At 39.5% G+C, this 24,859-nt stretch overlaps 1 protein-coding gene across 2 annotated transcripts in view; it reads right to left on the bottom strand.

Annotated features, from left to right (window-relative positions):
* ccdc102a (coiled-coil domain containing 102A) overlaps positions 1 to 15,997 on the bottom strand; it is a 92,341-nt gene extending 76,344 nt beyond the window's left edge. Inside the window, exon 1 of one of the 2 annotated variants that reach the window (XM_073858903.1) lies at positions 15,837 to 15,997. The gene's annotated coding sequence lies outside the window, so the exon portion shown is untranslated. The remainder of the gene's footprint in view (positions 1 to 15,836) is intronic. The other variant, XM_055202039.2, reaches the window with a different exon arrangement.
* Between the last annotated feature and the right edge of the window lie 8,862 nt (positions 15,998 to 24,859).

Raw genomic sequence — 24,859 nt, 5'->3', positions numbered from 1 at the left:
AAAAGCTTCTTGCTTAACTTGAATTGTTACTCCTCTAAACAAAGTATGTACAATTATAGCTCATATTTATATTGAAAAATATAATTTTACACAGCCTTACTAACTTTTATGTCCTTTACAGTAAATCACAGTCCCTCAAAAAATGTCCACTTAGCTTTTGAATAAATACAATAAATATCAGTAATGGACAGATCCAGAGATTAAATTCTTAGAAACTAGATGACAGTTCATAAACGTGCTCTGAACAAAATACTATTTCTTTTCATGGTGTGGAGATGTGGCTGGCACAGATGTAGTGCTCTTAATAGCAAATTTACTCATAATTTATGTGACTGTGAAACAACGCAGAGATCTGGACAGCTCTCAAGAGGTCTGAAAGTGAATTGCTCCCTTCAGGAGAGCGTTTTATTTTCCATCTATTACCACAAGAATTGAATGAGCCAGAATGTAATAGATCTAAAACAAACAAAAATTATATTCCTTAAATTCTGATGCTGTTTAATGTGATAGAATTGATTTTTACATAAATATGACAATGAGCTGGAGAAGACAACAACTAATGCAAGAGAGAGGTACTTAAAATCCCTAGGGGGTGTTGCGTTTAGTTTCCTCCCTCTCATCTACAAAACATTTATTTCGCTTAACATTTATCTCTGAAATTAAGCCAGCTAGAAATCAGCAGACATCAAAAAGATAAACTCAATCATAGAATGCATTTTTCAAGAAAACAGATTTTCCGAATACACGTTGTAAATAGAGATTGCATGCAGCCCATTATTTACAAAAGCTACATCCACAGTCTTGAAGAAACAAACAAAAGCCCCTGATGTTTTGCAGACCTTACAGAGCTTGATCACACTACAAACATACAAACAAGTCTATCAGCGAGTCCATGCCACCACAGAAACATTACAGTATATACAACGATAAAAGCACTACAGATGCCGCAAGTATGATTTTATTTGTTAGGGCTTTGACGTTGATTACAGAGTCCAGTATGAAAAACTGCCCACTTAGTGGGACAAAATTTACATTAAAAGAGAATTTATGTAAGGACACAGAAAAGGTTGAGAAACAGGACACTGACGTCTACTGAAGTGCAGCAGATTGTGTAAATAGTAGTTGGCAGAACCTAAGGGTGGGCGATAAATCACCTGCGATTCTCATGAGTATCTCATCATCAGTAAAGCCGGTTTCATGATTAGCAATCACCATCACCTGCTTTCAGATGGAGCGCCATTTGATACACAGAGCCGTATTTCACTGAGAAGCTAGGCAAAAAACGTTCATAATCGTGGACAAATCGCCTGCGACAATATATGCAATTTTGCCGAGCTTCTCGGTAAACTACGGCTTTGTGTAGTAAATGTCGCTCCATCTGAAAGCAGGTGATTGCGATTTACTACCACTCATGAAACCGGCTTTACTGATGAGATACGCATTTATCACCCACGCCTAGCAGAACCTCATGTTGGCTCTTAGCATATAGCTGCTCATCATGTCTCCTCATCTTTGTATTGACCAAAGGTGCACAAACAAAAATAAACCAGCATGGAAATTCTAACTTGGTCTTTTCCAAAATAAAGCCCAAGAAATAATTGGGTTGGCAGAACTTGGCACATCATAAATGGGTTTCTCAACCTGTGCTTGGCTTTCTAATAGGGAACTGCAGGGTAAGAGTAAAACATTTCCATGAGGAACCACCCAACAAATATCTTCCAGCTATGGCTGACTAGTGTGCTGTGACCAGTGAGGCCAGATCAAAAGCCCGTAGGAAACCACTTCCTCTTCAATCCTACAGGCCCATTTGTGGCCCAAAGTTGGAATATTACAGGACAAGTGCCCAGTTACACTATGATATTTCTTAACCGAGTAATGGCAGGGGTAGCTTTTGAGACTGGGTTCACATCTCGTCCATACACCCCATTCAATCATGCACAATCATTATATGGACATATTGAATGAAATATTGGCTCCTCAATGTCAAACAGTAAATTACTCCAGGTATCATAATCTAGGACACAGTGCACTGCATTCTTGAACAATGACTCAATGAAAAAAAATAAAATACATACATGTACACACACACACACACACACACACACACACACACACACACACACACACACGGTGTAGGCAAATATGCTTTTGCCCCAAGTTTTCTGTGAAGAAACTTTAGACAAAGCCTTATAGAGACTGGGGGTGAAGTTTTGAGATGTATTTAGGGTGGATCAAACTACATACAGTATGAGTCAGAACAAATTCCAAACTCCAGTCAGAAAACTTAAAAGAAGACCTCCAACAGAATCTGTCTAATGACTCCGCTTGCTTTAGACTACAAACACATCTGTCTTGAGTGAACATATAAAAAGTACAAGACCCATTTGGATGATCAAGCACTACTGTGCCTGTGAGACAAACTGGAGTGAAATCACAACTGAAGTCTGTCTGAGAGCTAAAAAGGCCCAGTTAAAAAAATTAAAACACAGTTAAAGGAATGCGTCTGGTTCGCATGAGACTGACACACAGCACCACACACATGCACAAAAGTCTATCTTAAGGGGGAAAAAACACTTGCTCAGCAGAAACAAATTTTTGCAGTAGATCAATTTAAGATATTGCAGATGAGTGAGAGATAAGGATGTAAAATACAGCTATTTTTCATTTCTCAACATCTGAGCTATATATCAAATATCAGCCAATGTTTATGTAATGGCTGTGAAATGGTAAAAAGGGAGTCAGAGGATCCATCTAGTTATAAAAAGTAATATGTTCAACAAGCTTTTTACTTAAGTAATACTTAATCATTGTGATTTATTATGTACCAATATCCCAATACATACTGAAAACAGCCATCATTTTGAAGGCTGCAATCAGTAACTTTTTTTGGTAAAAAAAATAAAATAAAATCAGTTGCTAAGCAAATACATAAACAATCAGTGTTCACAACAGCGACAATCTGATAATAATGATTTTTTCCGGTAAGATTTTGCAGGGAAATGTAAATACGTAAAGTAACCTGCAATGTATATTCATCAGTATACATTACATGCAGTATACAGTATATTGCTGAATATATCATTACCGTAAAATAAAATGACTCATACCCCAATACATGCTTTTGGTAATACCACCCACCCCTGAGGCATAAGTTCATAGACTAACAGGGAAAAACAGTTTTGAATATAGCCTTTGAAGCTGGTATGGCGTCAAACAAAACCCTGTGGTGTTACTTCCTACATAAAAAAGTGATTTTCTTAAAGTGCACCCATTTTATTGCTAAAAATAGAAAAAAGTAGAAAAAATAGAAATAAAAAAAAAGTTATTTTGTGTATTTAGTATAATACAATGTGTTTGCGTTGTTTATGGTTAAAAAACACATTATTCTTCACATACCATACATTTTTGTAGCTCCAGATATACTGCTTTCCTCAAACGCATTGATTTTGTACAAAACTAATCAATTTGAAAAGCCCTGTGTCCCTGATTGGCCAACTAATCTGTACGTTGTGATTGGCCTGAATACCTCTGACGTCAGGCGAAAATGTGACGCTCCTTACCATGTTTGAAAGAGTTAAATTATCACAGAGAACACCCCAACAGGACTCAGATGGATGTACCATGACTGGTTTACATTCACCACAGCAGACAGCTATTGATTTAAACCATCAATCACTTCGCACTCCAAAACTGAGAGACCATACAGCAATAACAGCATCTCTCAATATTATCTCACATATACTAAATCACTTTAGTATCCAAGTTAATACTCCAGTGAATATGCATTAACCAAAGATTTTTGGTTTTGTTTACACTTCTCCACATGTCAAACTGGCATAGCTGTCCTTCTAGAGGATGAAGTCAATTTGTAAAGCTGGTGGCTGTCTGACAATCCGCACCAGATATCCAGCATCAGATAGCTATTACTTATTCAAAAGGATCTGCCTCATAATGATGGGCTATGGGAAAGGGGATATCATTTATCTGCTTATTCTTGCAGCAAAACTGCTGAGGTTTCTGCAGCTGTCATGAATCCATATTTGAAGCAGACAAGGAGCTTCTTATTTTGGTGAAGTTTTTTTTATACAGATTAATTTCAGGAATAACTGTTTAAAGAATGTGTTTAGAAAAATTATGTTTACCCAAAAGCTGCTACACCCTGAAATTTATCGACCAAATTTACACCTGCGGAAGTGAAAAGGCACAGGTTTTTATAATATATGCAACCCTGGTCTGAAGTCGCATGGGTATTTTTGCAGCAAAATCCAATAACACATTGTATGGGTCAAAAAATATATATTTTTTCTTTTATGCCAAAAATCATTAGGATATTATGTAAAGATCATGTTCCATTAAGATATTTTGTGAATTTCCTATTGTAAATATATAAAAAATGTATTTATCATTAGTAATATATGTTGCTAAAGGACTTCATTTGGAACAACATTAAAGGTGATTTTCTTAATATTTAAATTTTTGTACACCCTCAGAGTCCAGATTTTTTGCATCTCAGACAAATATTGTCGTATCCTTACAAACCATACATTAATGGAAAGCATTCTGTTTTCAAGTGACATATAAAAAAAAATTAACCCTTAACTCTTTCCCAGCCATTGACAACTCGTCAATTAAGAGAAAACGCTTCCATGTCAATGACGAGTTTTTCCAGCAATCCGTAATTCTGCTAATACCCAACTTATAGAACCCAAAACTCTGTGTATTAGGGTTGTGACAATTAATCGGGCAAATGCGCGTTTTTTCAATGAATGAATTTGAATGAATTACGGTGAAATGGCGCCACATTCAAAAGCCAGGGGGCGCTTTCGTGCAGAAACTTGATTTGTGCCACAGAAGAAGTAGCATCACAAACACTATTCTAGGAAATATCTAGAGGCATATTTATATTGCTGTTCTTCAGATTGTTTCAGGTATTTTCATGATAATAGAGAATATTTTGAATGATTGTGTTTGACGTGTGTTGCTTTTTTAAATGCATGTTTTAAACGAGTCAAACTCGTAGTGATTTTAGATTGATAAGGACTTCCTACTGATCACGGAGCTGTAGTACATGCACAAGCTGTGCATGAAACACTGATTTGGAGCCTTACGATTCAGAATCGATTTAAGACAGGTCTTTTTAATGGGAACGCGATGCCTCGATGTTTTGAGGATCACTCTGAATCTGAATCTATCAAAAGTCCTTCACAAAAATTCAATTATCTCAGCTTTCTCTCAAAATTTGCTATTTTTGAAGAAATCTACCCATATTTGAGAGGTTATAAAAGAGAACAAATAAAGGTATGATGATTTTGTTTGTTTTTTTAAAAGCAGAGTCTGTTCTTTTATTTGATATATTGTATGTGTATATATTTAAAAAACATTTTCTGTAGGGCATTAAACTTTTGTGAAACTCATAAAAAATGTTGGCGCTCGGCTGGATGGCAACTTAAAAAAAAAAACGCTGGCCAGGAAAGTGTTAATGACTAAACTTATGTAGTGCAACACAAATTATTTCAAACACATGGTAATTTTAGGTTGTATTACAACCTAACAGATGTTTTAAAATCATCTCACTAGTAACACCAGAACACATACTAAAACATCTTAATCTTAGCCACTCCAACCACTAACCCCTCATGCTGGGTCAAACAGTCTGGATTCTTAAAAGGAAAAAAGTTAAGTGTTTGTTTGACCCCTCTAACGGTTTTAAACAACTGACAGTCGCAGCAACACAGAGGGATTATAAAGACCATCTGCTTATGGTCTTATTTATTCATTTAAGTGTGACACAAGACTAATGCAGAGAGGGATGAGACAGTCTACAGTCCCGCAGACAGACTCCTCATGTTCCCCACCACTAATGAGGGTCAGATGAGGAAGACAATACACCACAACAGCACACACACACACCACAAACACACGGCAATAATACAGTACAATACTTTAAAAAGACCTCCACTGTACATCTGTGGTAGGTGAAGACTTTAATATCTTCAAGAAACATGTTACCAAATATCTGGGAATTTTGGGAGGTTTATTGCTCATAAAATTAAATTGTTTTCAAAAACGTATTTCAACTGCTGACATCTTGAGGCAATTACATTATTTAAAGTAATTTAAATAAAAGTTATAATGGAGATATATTAACTTACACATTTCATAATAATAATCCAGTAACTGAATTGATACATGAATGGGAGAAAATACAGATTGAATCACATCATTCTGCGGTTCAGCCAGAGAACGCAAAAGCCATCAGCCGAACACATCCAGCCAGAACAAAAACAAACACTCCCATTTCTCTCACATACTTTCCTTTGATTAAAGAACAGAGCAATATAAACACAGACATAATGCATGTTTATTTTAGGTAGGTTAACACATTGTTTTTAGCCATGAAGTGATTAAAGACAATAGTCGGGTTAATTTTTCAGGGACATCATGCAGATGTAGGTTCTAAATGCTGAAGTATAGTCCATTATTTACACGAGGGTCCACGTCGAGTGACGCATTTTTTGTCATCAGAAAAGTGTGGGTGTACCGTATGCGCACCGACAAAATTTTTAAACCTTGCGTACACTGTAGGCGTAGGGGTCGTGCATGCGAGTACAGGATTATGAAGTCCATGCAAGGTACTGCAATTTGTCGCAATGCGCAATTGCGCATGGGTCAACGTCAAATTAGACAAACTATGCTTTTCAAGGCTGTGCGTTTGACTGTGCGTTTGACTGTGCGTTTGACTGTGCGTTTGACTGTGCGTTTGACTGTGCGTTTGACTGCGCGCGTACGCTCACGTATGCGTAACGCTGGTTTAACACCGCAAGCGTGAGCAGCGCGTAAGCGGCGCGTGTTTTTTTCGGCGCCTATGTTAACAAGTTAGAGCATGCACACAGCATGCGTGAGCAGTGCGTGCTCGCGTAGCGTCACTGAAGCAGCAGTGCTCAATCATTTCGGCGTCAGTTTTATTTTTGCTGCACTACTCACGCTCAATTAAAGTGACAGTGCATTGTTTATGGTTTAAATGCTCGTGGATTGACGTGAAAAAGTGTAATTTTACCAAAAATAATGAATGAATGTGATGCCAAGTGTATTTTAAGCAATTTAAAAGAAATCAATGAAATATTTAAATCACACTGTAGACAGCGCTGTCATTCACTCTTTGCCCAGCACTAAATGAATCAACATCTATCTTAATAATCTTCAGAGAAACAGATTTAATAATCTGCCGTGGGCTTTTTATGTCTATAATTGTGTTTATATCTGTCATTACACGGATCAGAACAGCACAAAAACAGTGTGGATTAAACAAATCACAGTTATAAATTACACTGACCGTCAAAAGGCGTATTGAAGAGGTTTTGCTCATAAATGCATGTAAAATAAAGTAATGTGAACTTGAGATTTTTATACTGTTATTAAACTGCACAGTATGCACTGCAAAAGCAGCCGGTGTGAAAGCGGCGTAAAACAACAAACTTTACCAAAGGTTTAAGCGTGTATATTTGGGGTGGTTGTATGTTGCTAAGATTTCACAATTTGTAATGGAAAGCATTTGGGGTCAAAACCTTTAACAGTCACAAAAGTCTATCAACTTTTTAAGATGTAGCCCTTACCTAGGGAGAATTTTTCTCCAGATTGATAAAGTTTTTGCCTTCCTTCATCTGCTATGCACCTAAAAAAGCTCAGGATGTAGTACATTTCTAGAACTTTATAAGTGATTTGAATAATCACTGAATGCATATACATTAATGCTAAACCCAAAATGTATTTGTTTTCCACAGAATTTCCACAGAATACAGGAATGCTGCATTAGCCAGTCATCACAATTTATCAACCCAAATCGTAAAGTATCTGTGACTAACCATAAAAGCCCTGTAAATATGTCTGCTGATGGCCCAACAGGGGAGATACTTTCCCATAACTTAACTGGTAGAGCACTGTGCCGGCGATGCCAAGGTCATGGGCTCATATTCCAAGGAATGCACACATCCTGATAAAAAATATAGCCTGGATGCTCTTTAAATCACTTTGGATAAATGTTTCTGCCAAATGCATCAATGTATATGTAGAAATTACAGGGCCAGAAAGTGTCATGTGTGATCTTGAGAGGAAAGGCTTTATCACCATGTCAGTTGCCAAGTTTGTGAAAAATGCCATCTCCACTGAGTTAAAAGAGAGAACGAATTTGTCTTTAACCGACTGTTATTGAATATCAAGACTGTTAACATAAATCATCCTCTGTGGGGTCCACTTCAACAAGAATCACAAACGCGGTGCTGCCAAGCAAACACATGAGTGATCTCAATGGACAGAGGAGTAAAGCTGGCTTTAATCCAGTCAACCACAAACCCACTGAACAGAAATCTGAAGATACCGTGGGGAGTTTAATTTGATTGTATCTAAAGGAACCAGCCCCCTAACAAAACTATTAAAGAGAAGGCTGACGCCAACATATAATAAAGCCTTGTCATGGTTTTCTCATCTGTGCTCAGTGATAAAACAGAACAAAAGCGTTCTAACATTGATGAGTCACTCACACTATCTGCCAACACCAAGCCAAATACAAACCAGTCAAGGCCGAACGCTTACCTCCACTGTGAGCTCTTAAAACTAGACTTTGTAAAGAGAAATGCTCAACATGAAGTCACCTGAAACGTCTGACTGCATAATATCAAGAAATACCCAATTTTGTACATTACATTAAAGCAACTGGCAGATGCTTTATACAAAGTAAGTGACTTACAGTGCATTCAGGCTTAAGTATCAAAAGTTATTAAGTTGCTTTTATGTTCCTTTACTTTCTCATCAATATCAGGGCCAGGCAAATCTCTGGGCGTGTGCGGACTGAGATGGGCCTCTGTAATAACCACTCATAGACTCTGTGCTGAAGCCCATCCCTCGCTAAGCCACAGACCACTGCACTGTGCATCTGGCAGACTGCTTATGGGCCCGGGGTGCAAACTAATTGGCCACAGTAAAGCAGAGAATATCCGATGATGTAGTGCATTTATTCCCAGATGGGTTGGCCCCTGTTGCGGGGCTAAAAGGTGACTTATAACCACTCGGAAGACAGGCTGTAGAGTAGTTTCTACAAGAAGAAAAGAAAGGGGGCGAGCAGGGTCATCATGGGCCTCTGAGACAACATTCACCCAACTCTAACCCACATCCTCTTGACTTCCTTCATGCTGCTTCGACTTCAAAATGGCTACATTGAACAATCAAAAAAGTGAAGTTTTTTGGCATAGTATCTGCTTGTATCTCAGAAAAGTGTGATGACGAGTATGATGTGTTAATTTCACAAAAAAAAACTGTAGTTGCACATGTCTTTCTAAATAGCTGGTGTGGTCTTGAGAAAGCTCTGTTAAATTAGCACTGAATAATCATCATAATATACAGTTTGGAGAGACAGGCGGGAAAGTGACTAAAGAAGAGGAACTCTCCAAAAAATGGCCTAACAACTGAAAAAGCATTAGCCGTGGGCGAACACAAATCATGCTAACCCAATGCAGAGCCCACAGACTGCTGGAGTAACATGGTGACTGCTGCAATATTTCAAGACATTACTGGTTATTTGGAGCACAACGGTGTAATGAGGAAAGAATACGGTTGCATTTATTAACATGAGCACTGGAGCAAAACAGGCCATTACAGTCTTCATGCATAATTAAGGAACTCCTTAATAGAACACTTGCTTCAAAGAAAACAGTATGCATTGATTAGGGAGGGGAAAGGGATAAAGAAAGGTAAGGAGACAGATGATCCAGGTGTCTGGTGACAAAATATGAGACTGCAATGCTTTATCTTAATCCAGGCCCCATGCATCAAAATCAGACTTCACAGAACATAGCCTCCCATTCCACTAGTAAAATGCTGTTGTCAATCCTGTAAATTACTAAAGTATGTGTGTACAGAACAGAATTAAGCACTAAAAGGGGAGGTGACAACCGAATTTAAATGCAGTGTGTACTAAGGGTGCACTCACATAAGGCACCGTGTCTTAAGCGTGATTGTCCCCCCTTCCCACAAGCTTGCACTCACAATGTACTTTTTCGATCAGAGTCAGAGCACGCTTTTGTCATTGGGATGCAATTGTTTTAAAGAAACCGAAGTAAATTGGTCTCTCAACACAGGAGCCCATCGTTTGTGGCTTCCATTTTAAATCGTTTGGGATGCGATGTCTTGCAGGCACCTTATCATGGCTATCAAACTTGCTTTAACAGTGCATTAACACGGGGTGTAAGGGTTAACGATTAACTGAAGGCTTGTCTGAAGCGTGGACAACAGCCAATCACAATGGCCGCTACACATGCTCCGGTCTTCCATAAACGTAATTGGCTGGCTCTGCCTAGGTTATTTGCATAAGGTAATCTGATTGGCTGACGCACACGTTGCCGCTTGAAAAGTTGAGAAATGTTCAACTTCTGCTGCGGCGCCGACAGATCCACAATTCAGTTTGGCAATGCATGACGTCACCCATTAAAAGTGAATGGGAAGCGTTACCGCTTACGCCCCATGTAAATGCACCGTAAGTCAATCTAGCGCTTGTGCCTCTCAGACATTCAAGTACCCGTGCTGCGCGCATCAGAAGATTTTTACGAAGGCAGATGAAGATGACTGCACCGCGCTCTTGTGCGAATTGTGCTCACACTGTGCTTTCCGCACCTGAGCCCAAGTAAACTACGTTCGGGCATTGTACAGAGCACTCGCACTACTAGTCAAACAAACCAGGCTTTGGGGGTCAAATGTGCTCAGGCGTGGTTTAGTCTGGAGTGTGTGAGTACGCCCTAAATGACTAGTTGTGGGTGGGCATAATAAGTAGGGCTGTGATGATGAATCATGTTCACAATTAAAAATACCTGTCTGAAATCAATACTGAAAGGCTGTGATTCTGTGTTTCATGCACAGCGTGTGTGTGTGTGTGTGTACTACGCCATTTTGGTAAGTAGGAAGTCCTTATCAATCTAAAATCTTTATGAGTCATTTATAACAAAACAGTCATTGAACAAAATCATTCAAAATATAATTTTTATCATTAAAATACCTACAACAACTTGAAAAACAGCTATATAAATATTCTTATAGACTAGGGAGACCCTACGTGCCATTCTTCCCAGACGCGCCCTGTCCAGGATTTCGGTGCGTCTTCCAGGAGTCGTATTTGTTGACCGCATACACGCCATTCAGTTAAAACCATAAGACATACAATCGTAGTTTCATTCTTACCTTAAAATGTAGCGGTTGCTTTTCTGTAATAATAATAATAATAATAATAATCCTCTATGACTAATGCGGTCGACAAATACGACCTCCGGAAGAAGCACGAAATCCCGGACAGGACGCGTCCGGGAAGAATAGCAAGTATGGTGACCCTATTATAGACATTTCCTGGAATAGCGTTTTTAATGGTACTTCTTCTTGGGCACAAATGAAGTTTCTGCACGAGAGCACCCTCTCGCGGGATTTCACAGTAATTCATTAAAGGGGGCATTTAATGCTATTTAATGCATTCTGACTTATTAACACAGTTTAAGAGTTGTAACCCTCATGCTAAACATAAGCAAAGTGTCAAAAAAGCAGTTGAGCTTGTGACAAAGTATTTCTGGGCCAAGATCACACCTCCTTTTTCCTACAAGTTTCTGAATTTTTTTTTTTTTTGAACGAGGGTATCCGTTACAAGAGAAAATTGACCGCATATTCCTTTTATGGGCATTTACCTTTAGGTCAAGAAGTCACCGGTATCACTGCACAGCACACAACAACTTTGTTTTATCAAGATGGTTCGACAAAAAAAGTGTGTTTTTGGATGCAAGGAGAAGAAAACCTTATTAACATTTCCCAAACTCTAGTTAGTGTGTAATGTTGCTATAATAGTATAAATAATACCTATAAAATGATAAAGCTCAAAGTTCACTGCCAGTCGATATATTTTCTTTAACAGAATTCGCCTTTCAAAGCCTACAGCAAACGGCCGGTTTGGACTACAACTCTTTACTTCCTAAATTAATGACGTCAGTAGAATGGTTTTCTGACTAAACTCCGCCCACAGAAATACGTCAGTCGCCAGCTAAGCTAACGGCAAGCTAAGCTGCTATCGAATCACAACACACTAAAAAAGCTACACAATCAGAACTCGATACGTATTTCTGAAGGAGGGACTTCATAAAACAAGGAAGACATCAGCCCGTTTTGAGAACAGTGAAAACAGCAGTATACAGAGAAGTAAATTGTGTGATAAATACCACTTTTTTTACATGTGAAACATAAACACGTTATATTGCGCACTGTAAACACAATCAAAGCTTCAAAAACACCGAAAGAACGGGAGCTTTAAGGATGCAGTTCATTTTTCCCAGACAGTAACATAATTACGAATGGGTTTATGTTTGTTCCCTGGCTGCATTTCGGAGAGGATTGCTTTACAAACAAGGCTCATTTTGATGCCAGATTTGCCAATTGTTTACTGATGGAGCGGTCCCAACTTTAAAAGAGACCCTGTTTAGAAGTCGCAACCACAGGCGTAAGTAAATCAAAATCTCACATGCTTTTTAAATTACAATCTTGTTTTTACTTATTTTTGTCCACTACAAAATAATGTGTAATATATCTGTTACACTGACAGAGACCATAGTAGAGTTGTCAAGTTACTGATGTCCCTTACGAAAATTAACCATGGTTTTACTACAGTTAAAACCAAAAAACATGGTTACAGTAAAACCATGGTAACCTCAAAATAACCATGGTTTTGACAACCCTGCTTTTCAAGACCCATAGTTAATCCATGGTTAGTGTAGTAAAACCATGGTTTTGCTGATTGTAATCAATGCACCAAAAAACCATGGTTACTACACTTTTACCACAATAAAACCATGGTTAATTTTCGTAAGGGGTGATCAGGTGTTAGTGCACCTGTCCCTCATACACACGCATACGTTTTCATGTCTGTTATTAGGTTTGTTCGAGTTCATGCACCGCTGTAGGTGGATGACATCAAAGTACTGTGAGAGCGATTCCCGAAATCATATGGAGAAGTCTGATTTCGAGTCGCTCTCGCGGTATTGTGATGTCAATCTCCTGTCGGTTCTTGTGGTTCCGCATGAACTCGAACAAGTCTACTACATCATAGGTCGCATGATAACGTCAACATGGCGGATGCTGTCCATACTTAACGCGAACGTATAGCGCACGTTAAGTGGGTACTCAGTGAAATTCAGTCCCTACACAGTAAGTATGCGATTTCGGATTCAGCCATGGAGACATCATTAGCACACTTTATCAATCACAACAGACCACAGCGTAGCACAGCAATGCTAATCATGAGCGTAGCAGTCCAAAGCTGCCACTTCCAATTAGGCTTTCCAAATATAAAAATGACCCTGAACACAAAACAGCTAGGAAATGTGAAACTGTATCTGATGCTAAGAAATTTAGACATGCAGAATGAAAGTTGTGCAGTCGCACAGACCTGGCTGTGATTATCACGGCAGGGGTGCGAGGGACCCCGAAAGAGCCGTCAGATCGTTGGACAATAAGCTTCACTCGAAATGATCGCGGTTTGGTTTCCTGCTGATCCGCTATCAGATAGGTTACATTTCACATTCACAGATTAATCAATCATTTAGGAAGGACGGATCTCTGTAGCCACCGAATCCTGTCGTCACATGCCTGAGCTGTGCGAAACATTTCATTATAGCCGAATAGTGCCTGTGAAAAAGGTAAGAGAGACCGAGAAAGAGTCGAGAAGCTTTTAAAGGTGAGCAAACTGTAGTAAGGAATGGGTGTGGACCCCTGGAATGCATTTAATAGGCAATGACTGGAGGTATGCTGTCATTTCAGCATGCAATCTTAAGAAGCCGTTTCTGTATGAAAGATGCAAAGCAAGCGAGGACAGAAAATCTGAATGTGGAATAAAATGCAACACTGAACTATCATATGGCAAAATATGACAGCTTTGATTGAGCTATACTACATGAAGGTGTATTGCGTTTGAACATCCTATTAAAACAGACACACGTGGGGAAAGGATGTGGGTTCTTTACATGAGCCTAGACAAAGAATAGCTCACAAACAGGAGCCAAAACCTCAAACCATGGTTTCTCCGTCTACGTGCAGCCAGCAAGCAGATGGGTTCGAGTCGTCTGAAAATGCGAGGTCGCCATAGCAACCACTCACACGACTTGTTCTCCTTTCAGTGAAAAGAACTGCAGAAGGGGCAATAGTGCTTATTCACCTTCCATCTGTCTGGCTAGTTGCCTCTATGCCTGGTGCGCTACCCTGAATTCCTAAAGAAGAAGGGAGGGTTGGTGGCTTAGAAAGGTATTTCACAAAGCAATCCACCATCTGCTGACCACTGCCAGGTTGACAGAAACAAGGCAGGAGAATCTGGCACATCTGGCCAAAACAAGATGTATATGTTTAAATCAAAATGAAACATCAGTGACACACCTGCTTGCGGATATACATCTACTGTATTGCAGAGCCAATGCTTGGCCATATCAATATAATTTAAGAAATGCCATCCTGTCTGGTCTCTGGTTTTCAGTGCTATTTCTGATCTCAGGACACTGAGAGAGACATTTTTACACAGCTGAATTCATTGGAACTGACAAACTATATTCAAACTCAATCCGGTTCTGACAGCGGTGTTGGTCACTTGGATTATAACAGTGGTTAGGGTGACCACAGGGCCAGGCTTAGTGTGGCCTTGACTGCTGCTGGCTTTCATGCGGGGATGCAGAAGAGCGACTGAGAAAAAAAGGGAGGAAGAAATCACCAAATTTGTGGGCCAGCCAAGTGTTCCAGATGTGGGACCTAGAATATTCCTTAAAAAATGAAGACAGCAAAAGAAAATACTGCAAATATACAAAAACAGGCCTAGTTTATCCCTTCCTTACACAGTTTACAAATAATCTAATAAATTATTGTGTGTGCTATGTCTTTTTAGAAAGCGAATGAATATTTTAACTATAAACTTAACTTCCTCTGACAGGTATTAAGAGATGTATCACTTGAGTGCATTTCTCAGTGGTCATGGATTTGATCCTATGAATATGGAAAATTCGAGCCGGCTGCAGCTTTATGTGAGTTGTGTGACCTTAAATTAACACTGTTGTGGTATAGAGGAAACTCCACTTTTTTGCTCTGTTTTACAACTGTGCGTTAGGGGACGAGACAGCCCAGCCCGGAGGAAAACAGATGTCATGTTCTTAATAAAAGCCTTGTTTTTCTACTGTCATTAGGTAGTTGGTTACAAAATGACACAAAGATGGAGATACAGTACGTGGGTGGCGAAATATTACAGGCTTGCAAAAAAATAAACTCTATCTTTTATCAAATGCATTAACAACCCCTTATAAACTGACTGTTTTGTGCTTTGGATCCTGGTAAGATTGTGACATTTTTAAACATGGGATACAACATGAATGAATGGGTTTGATGTGAAGTATGATTTGTACAATAACCCGTTACTGTAACTCATATTTTGACTCCAACTTAAGTCAGCTATAAACTATCGTACTGTTACTGTACATCAAACAAAATATGCGGTAGCAGTAAAAGGAAAGCTAACAACCACGCAACCTCAAACTTTTCCTTATAACGCTAATTAACTACGACGTGACGTAAAGTAAAAAGATAGCGTTTCTAACAGCAACACATCGGTTACACAGTAAACAATGTTTCAATTCACGGGTAAACGGCATATTTAGGAAGTTCAGTCTTTCAACAACGACATCTGCGTGCACTCTTCTGTCGTGTTTAACGTCACTCGACACCGCTGTTCACTAATTCACAACAACACATCTCTGTTCGTGTCTTATTTTGTAATCACGTAAACCTACCTGGACGATATGTGAATAAACATGCGGGAAATCCCCTGGCTGTATCACAGACGCCTGCTTTCCGCTACAATTCCCGAGCTCAATCCAGCATGGATGTTCCAGCAGGAATTTTTCCCACTGAAGGCAGGAGGAGTGTGAGCAGGGGATGGAAGGGGAGGGATAACAGAACAGAGGCGGTGCCTCACCGTCACTAAACTCAGAGCCTTAAGGATACAGATTTTATTTTTTATTTTGTCTTATGTAAACACAGCTTTTTACGTTGTCCATATCATATTTGACAGCCCGTACAAAAATGCAACAATATGTTGTGTCAGTGTCACTAAATTCCATGTTTTATAGAAGACATATACTGTACAAACTGTATATTCTATCACCTTTCCCCAACCCCTTACCCAACCCTCACAGAAAACTGTACCGCTTTTTTACATTTTCAAAAAACATTATTCTGTATAATGTATATTATTCTGGTATTACTATTTTTGTGGGGTAAGGATCATCAGACTCATACATGGCAAGGGTTCCTAACCTTTTTACCTTCAAGGTCCCCCTGTCCTTAACAATATTTGGAGTTTGGCCTAACCAGACAAATCTATATGTGTTACAGAAAATTACCAACCACTTAAGAAATATTTTTAGTTGTTTTAGCTTATTTTAATGCTTGCCTTTTTTTATTTTTAGTCATCTAGATGCCCCCTTGAAACATATTTGAGGCCCCTTATGAGCCCCTGCCCTTTGGTTTATGGAGACACCACATAGACATATTGACATATTTTATACTGTACACTGTATTCTACCCTTCTCCTAACTCAACCCACAAGCCTCCTTTGACATTTTTCATTTATAAAACAATATAATTTATTATATTTTAGGCATGTCACTCCCTGTGTTAATGTTGTTATATGTCATTACACACATTTACCACATATACAGTATCTAAACACACACACACACACACACACACACACACACACACACACAGCTCTATGTTGTAGCTTCTAGGTGACTGGTTGTGTGGATAACATACTGTATGAATAAAGAAAGAAAATAAGCAGCTACATCTCTGTGTCCTCTCATCTTCTGATTGGATCTGATTTCATTCTGAATATTCCCCTTTAGGATATTCTGGGGAAGTGGTGTAGAGCAAATGCAAAATTAAATTTAATTTGGAAAATTGGATTTGTTTAGAGTGATTAGCAAGAAAATTAAGGCAAAATAGGTTTTTGGCATATTTCGCATACAGAACTACAGAACAAAGGCAAGATAGAGCAAGCAACACGTTTGTTTATATTCTACACAACATCTTACATAAACAGTTATTGGATGCTTTATGGGCAGTTGTTGGGTAGCAATATGTTCTTAACAAAAGTAGCTATAGGCATATCTGGAAAATTCAGGAACTGAGATCAGGGAGTTCCTGTTCAAAATGTATGAATGAGATTTAAATTTTTTATCTATGCCAGGGATGTCCAAACTCCATCCTGCATTCAAATGCTATGCAAAATGTATACATTAATATAGTGGGATTTCCTGCATCCAGACTTAAAAAATATGTTCTCACCAATTTCCCTGAGAAATCTTGCCCATAGAGATGAAACCAGGGGGAAAAGAAAAATATCATTGAGGTGAAGTCCTCTAGAGGGAGCCATATCCACAGTCCTAACTTCAGAGAGTGGTCACAGATCATAACACCCTTTAAAATCTCCCTTCTAAAAACCCAGCAACATACTGTTTAATAATATGTAAAGAACATTCTGTGAAAATATAATCTTGATATCTTTGTCTAATTTAATACTTTAAATTTAAAACAAAGTAATGACAAAGATTAAATTCAGTGTCAAATCAATAAGTGAAATTCTTATATTATTAGAAAAGCTTTATTGTCATTTTATTCATCAATTTACAGCTTGCACATACTGTAGTTTAATGAAACAACATTCCTCCATGACCACAGTGTACATAAGCCAAACAGGATGTCTACATAAGACAACAACATTATTAAAGGGAAAGGTTGTCCAAAAATGGAAATTATGACACTATTCTCACTCTCATTTACTCCATCTTTCTTTATTCTGTTAAAATTTAAAGAAGATATTTTGATAAACCACCACATACTTAATGGTAGCTACACACTGGCATTTAGCAGTGTGAGGAGCTTGGGTGAAACGCTGTCAAGCAGTTTGACACTGAGGCCAGAAATGCTTCTGTATCTTTTGCCAGACCGCAGGAAAGTGGAGATGTCAGGGAAATGTCATGTCAGGAAAATGTGAGGTCATCCATAATGCTGTTGGTTTTGTGGACGCACTGTGTGGTAGAAGTCTGTGTGATGGCAGGAAGAAAGACCCCAATGATCTTCTCAGCTGTCCTTACTATCTGTAGGTGAGGATAAAGAGAGTGTGACGTTAAAAACAACGTGGTGTTAAGGGACCACCACCTGTAAAAATTAATGGTCATAAAATGGTAATCAATACATAAAAAACATGGTTACTATAAAAAGGAGGTAAGGTTCTCCACCTGGTGAACACCAAAGATTTGGTTGCTCATGGCAATCTCCATGGAGGAGTCATCTATATTTATCTGAGTGGTTGTTGTGTGCTCTCCTGAAGTCAACAACCCGTTTCATTTGACACTGTAGGTTATAAATTAACCAGAAGTTCCTATTGGGATCACATAGTTCAAGTTCAAGTTCATTTATTTATAGAGCACATTTGAAAACAGCCTCAAGACTGAGCAAAGTGCTGAACATTAAAATCAAACCATAAACTCATAAAACAGAAAGACAAAAAACGAATACATTTAAAGCCAAAAGAATACAGCGAGCTAACCAAAGACCAACTACACCGTATTATACGAATGGAATGTTAATAGGCCCGATCAAACAAGTGTGTTTTTAAAAGAGACTTAAAAATGGATACAAAAGGTGGCACTCTTATCTCAAGCGGCAGGTTGTTTCATAACCGGGGCTCTACCACAGAAGAAGCTTGTAATAATGTAAATAATGTCACAATGTTTTCTTCCTTTAAATGCCTTATCTAAGCACACCCATCCTTCACACAACACTGACCACATCCGACTGCTGGGAATAAATGACTTTACGCGACTTTATTTGCTGTTTGAGATTAAAAAATCCTTTAAAAAATACACATAAGGAATGTAAGACAGAAATATATTACTGTACTAACAGACTCCTCCTTTCTTCCAAAGGTTATTACATTTCAGAACACAAGACCAACTCTCACAGCCCCAAAAACATTGTGGGTTGACTACCTTGAGTAAACAAAGTTTCCAATGCTCTGAGATATTTCTAATGGTGCACCTATACAGGAACCCACATAAAGAAACACACCCTTCCTTGCATATTTCTTGCATATGGACTTTCCAGTGCATTTTGATCACTTTGCAGTGAAAATGTGTGAAAAGAGCGGTGAGAGTGAGTTGAGGTTTTCATTTAACAAACACAAGACCTTACACGAGTCTTAAGAGGTATCATAAATGAATTTGTAGGGGACATATCATAAAAATCATGTTTTTCCATGTTTAAGTGCTATAATTGGGCCCCCCAGTGCTGCTATCAACCTAGAAAATGTGAAAAAGATCAACCCAGTAACTTAGTTTTGGTAAACCATTCTCTGCAAGCTTGTGAAAAAGTTGTCATTGAAATTTGTGTATTTTAAAGCAACACTATGTCGTTTTTTTACCTTTAAATAATGTCTCTAAAATTATTTCAGTGATAGAACAACTTTTAACTGGACAAATTGTACTGTTGCTGCAACCTGAGCAGCCTCCTAGCTGCTACAAGCACACTCTGAAAGTGGCTGTGTAGGGTAGGAAACACAGCCCCGCCCCTCCTCCTGCCTGTAGAAGAGTGTCTGATACAGGCACTGTTGCGCTTTTCAACCACATGGGGGAGCTGTAAGTCATTTTACATGGAAACTACATAGTGTTGCTTTAAGACATCTCCCATCTAATTTCAAAATCACTGGCTCAATGCCATCTCCTCTCATCACATTATCATCATCATAGTTTCATCTCATCATCTCCCGCTCTTCTATCTGTTGCTGTATCACCTCTCATATACAGTACAAGAACTCCTTGGATGAAACTGAAAGCATTGTGTTGGCTTTTATCTGTAAAACAGACACATTACAATAAAACAGCAACACCTGTAACGTTTCCTATAAATTGTGTAAGTGTTCTGTTAATACACATACAGTATACCTAAGTATAAAGTTTGCTACATTCATATAACAGTCCAATTACACTCCAAAATCCTACATGGTTTGAACAGTTTCACTATAATAAAACCATAGTTACTTTTTTCTAAATACTGACTCAAAAAAAAAAACAATTGCACCAAGAGATAACAGGCATGCATGACACTATTTTCCGTATTATTAAGTGTTTTGTATGTAAATGTTGTTAAACAGACTGTAGCTGCCATGGTGACTCAAGTGAAAGTAGTCCAATATACACAGATCAGCTATAACATTATGACCACCTGCTTGATATTGTGTACTGTAGGTCCCCCTTTTGCCACCACAACAGCCCTGACCTGTCGAGACTCCACTAGACCTTTTCAGAATCAGCATTCACTTTTGAGCAATTCCAGCTACAGCAGCTCATCTTTTGGATCAGACCACATGCCTCAGCCTTCGCTCCCCACGTGCATCAATGAGCCTTAACCGCCCATGATCATGTTGCCGGTTCACCGCATTTCCTTTATAGGTACTGACCACTGCAGACCTGGAACACCCACAAGAGCTGCGATTTTGGAGATGCCCTGACCCAGTCGTCTAACCATCACAGTTTGGCCTTTGTCGAAGTCACTCAGATCCTTACGCTTGCCCATTTATCCTGCTTCTTACACATCAACTTTGAGGACAAGTGTAGTTGATGTGTTAGAATCGGTGTATACATTGTCTGATCCAGCCAGGCTACACACAGTACCTGCAAGAGTGGCATCACCTAAGCCTCATGTCAGCTTTTCACCTAGGCATGACCATCTTTAAACCGGGCACAAAGCTGGGTTTTATGACTCACAAACAGCTTCTCCAGCAGATAGCTGCCGTACGATGCCAACGTCTGATTTTCCATCAAACCCAGAAGCCTGAAAGGAAGACCGCCATCAAGCCTCAGAAGATGCTCCACCAGACAGGCTAGGGTGCTGGTACTTCCCTTTCATATGCCACTCCATAGCTAGAAGATCCGGTTGATGAGAGACAGGTGAAGGAGAGGGGGACACGTGTCCACCTGGCGTAAAGGATATGTGTTTAATTCCCCGGGAACACACATATTGATAAAATTGCAGACTCCAAAAAAAATCCAGATTTCCCCTCCCAAGAATCTTTTGTTTGGCCATTTTGCTTTTATTTATCAGTTTGTTAGGACTAGAGGACAGGAAAGTAGAGGTAAGAGAGAGGGGTAAGGGATCGGCAAATGACTACGAGCCGGAAATCGAACTCGGGTAGCCTAAAGTACGAAGCACCACATGTTGGAGTGCTGTCCAGTACACTATCGACTCCGACCCCTTCCGAGAATCTGAAAGAAAATCAGGTTCACGATCTGGACTAGGTCTGATGTTTAGCTCAGATTATCATATAATGTGTGACGTTTGCATATCAAATCTTAAACCTCCCAAACTGCTTGCAAGCAGGGCCACCCGATCATATTTATATTTAGGATAGTAAATCAGGTGATTGTCATAGTTACTGCCTGAATAATGCACCTGTGAAAACATTTCACAAACGTTTTGTCAGAAGCAAGAGCTAAGGAGAAATCGCCTCAGTTTTGAAGTGTAGAAAGCTGTCACTATCAAGATTCTCATTAAAGGCGGAGTGCACAATATCTAAAAAACGCTTTGGAAAAGGGAGTCGGGCCGACTACCAAAACACACTTGTAGCCAGCAGTAAGGGGCATGTTTACTAACCGACATCGTTGCCTGGGTTGCGTACGTGTGGGGCGGGTCTATCAAAAGAAGGTCCAGATTCTATTGGGGTAGTGGTGTGTTTGTTTAGATGATTTCAAACAGGGCTTTGAACCAGATTTTTTTTCCAATTGGTTCGTTCTGAACAGAAACCGTATTTTAACGTTTCCGGTTTTCGGTTCAACCCTAAAATTGACGTTCCTGAACCGGTTAGAGCAAAAAATAAAGTTCCGAACAAGTTAATAACGTTCCATGTCAGCTGTGGGGCATACAAATAAGTAGGCTGATCATTAGGACGTTAAACTTGAATTATTTGTCTACATAATTTTCCTTAAGTCTCTATCTTGTCATCAAACATTAAATAAAGCTACATTATGTAAGCAGCATAACTGTAATTCTGACATGCCTACATTTGTTTCAGCATTATACATGAATTAAGACAAGAAGAATTTCTGTGGTTTATTGGGAAACAACTTAAATGTTTTTATTAAAAAAAGAATACTGTGGTATTTCAAGATCATTTTGTTTGTATGTGTCCTGTCAAGAACAGAAAGATTGTTCGCCTGCTTTTTGAAACGCGTCTCTCCGTGTATGCACTTTTGAGTGCACTTAAACACGCGCACACACACAGAAGGAGGACGAATTCCAAAAGGTGCTTTGAAAATTACGTTGTTTTTCAGTGCTTTATTCGCCAAATGTATTTTAATGGACTACAGTATGAGACACAGTAGCGCAACTCTCTCTCAAGTTTATACATCAACATTTCTGATCTTTGAAGGGCATAGGGATAATCACATTTGATTGGAGTTGGACCTGACACATTCAACGCATGTGCGTCTGTGCGTACAGAAAATTGCTCACTTTAGCGCCTTTTTGTGGTTAAATTGTTTAAAATCACTTAAGTGTTCAAATTTACAAGTCTTTGAAAAACGTGCAAATGATCAATTTTCACTCTATTTAAATTTGCGTATTAATCTACGAATCGCATGTGAGCCGAACCGTGGGTCATGATCTGTAAGGTTCACGGATCCACTGCGATCCATTACACCACTGTAGTATAAAAAAACAAACATCTTGAGATACTTGGTAGCCTACAATATTTACCTCTTATGTTTGAGCATTAGAGACTGGGGCTGGAGTAGGCTACTTGCTGCTGGCAAGCTTCTAATTTTTCAGATGATTCAACGACGACTGGAAGTGAACTTCACCGAGACATATTGTCAAATCATGTCAAAGAACTGAAAAAATAAAGGTATTAACCGGTTACCATTATTTTAAATAAACGATTCTGTTCCAAAACTTTTTTTTTTTTTAAGTTTCTGGTTTCATTTCTGTTCCTTGCAAAACATCAATAGTTTCTGGTTATGGTTTTTGTTCTGTGAACCGGTTTGTCAGGGTAAGAAACACAAACACAGATCCAATTGCAAATGTGAATATTTATTTAGCACAATAAGGAGAGAGAGAGGAGAATGCTGAGAGAGATGCAAATAGCAAGAAATGTTCCGCTGCTTGGTGACAGGGTGAAAGTTCTGCCAGGCAAAACCCACTGCTTAGAGTCTAGATGTGATGTCCGCTGTACATAGACAGGGTGAAGTTTCTGCTGCACAAAGACAGGGTGAAGATTCCGTGATGCAATGATAAGACGTGACCTCCGCTGGATACAGACTGAGAAGGGCTCCACTGTACGTAAACAGGGTGATGATTCCGCTGAACGATGTCAGCGTGATGTGTCCACTGTACGAAGACAGGGTGATGTCTCCGCTGTACAATGACAAGGTGATGAGTCCGCTGTACGAAGACAGGGTGCGATGAAGATAGGAAAACAGTCTGTAGTGCAGGGGTCTCCAACCTTTTTATGAGCAAGGGCTACCACAATGGATAAAACAATCTGGAGGGCTACTTTTTGATATAGTCTACTTAAAACTTTTTGTTTTACTTGTTTATTTTATTTTATTTAACTTGTTTATATGTTTTAGTATTGTTTAAAATTTTAACATACGTAAACCAAGCCAAGCTAATATAAAAAATATGTAATGAATAAATAATACAGTTGAGACTATTAATAGAATGTGCTTTGGTGGGCACCTCACAGACGTTGGTGACCCCTGCTGTAGTGTATCCGTAACACGCCGCGGATGGTCAGCATACACCGCTGGACAGCGACAGTACTGAAGAGTCGGAGAGATAGTCCGAAGCAGCGAGTGCCCGTGGTGATGTAATCCTGAGGGCAGAGAAAACACAAAGAGCACAACAGGCAGCACAGAAAAACACAGCAGAGTGCACAGAAGATAAAATAAACTCTGAAAACTAGAACTAGATAAAGAAACAAAAACTGGACAGGACAGGAATGGCAAAGTACTGAAACATAACGAACTCGCAGGGAAACTGAGGGAGGAAAAGAACTAAATAGCAAACCGTGGGAGAGAAAATTAAGAACAGGTGCGGGACGCAGGTGAGAGTAATGAGTGGAAGGAGGAGCATCCGAGTGAGAGGCGTGCACGTGAAAGCTGTCAAAACACAAAACGCAAAGACACAAGACAAAACCCAAAGCAAAGCGGTCGATCAGACCGAGATCGTGACAGTACCCCCCCACGACCGCCTCCAGGCGGTCAAGGAGGGGGCTTACCTTGTCGCCGGCAGATTCTCGATCAGGCCAGGGTCCAGAATGTCCCGGGCCGGTACCCAACACCTCTTCTCCGGACCATAACCCTCCCAGTCAACCTTGGAGACATGAAAAACCTGGTGAATCTGACAGAGAGCGCGAGGCAATCTGAGCTTAACCGCCACCGGACTAACGACCTTAGAGATGGTGTATGGCCCAAGGAACCGGGAAGCCAGTTTACGAGAGGGCTCCCGGAGAGGTAGATCCTTGGAGGAAAGCCACACTTTCTGCCCGCAGATATAGCGAGGAGCAGGTCGACAGTGACGATCGGCCGCGGCCTTGGTTCGTCTGGCTGCCTGTAATAAGGCTGATCTAGCCCTGTTCCAAGTGCGCTTGCAACGTCAAACAAAATCTAGAGCAAACGGAACGGCTGCATCAGATTCCTGAGATGGGAAAAGAGGAGGCTGATAACCCATCGAAGCTTCAAACAGGGACATATTG

The sequence above is a fragment of the Misgurnus anguillicaudatus genome, chromosome 21 (genome assembly GCF_027580225.2).
Source record: "Misgurnus anguillicaudatus chromosome 21, ASM2758022v2, whole genome shotgun sequence".
In the NCBI taxonomy this organism is placed as follows: domain Eukaryota; kingdom Metazoa; phylum Chordata; class Actinopteri; order Cypriniformes; family Cobitidae; genus Misgurnus; species Misgurnus anguillicaudatus.
Note: the sequence above shows the minus strand (reverse complement) of the source record. Positions and strands in the feature narration are given on the sequence as shown.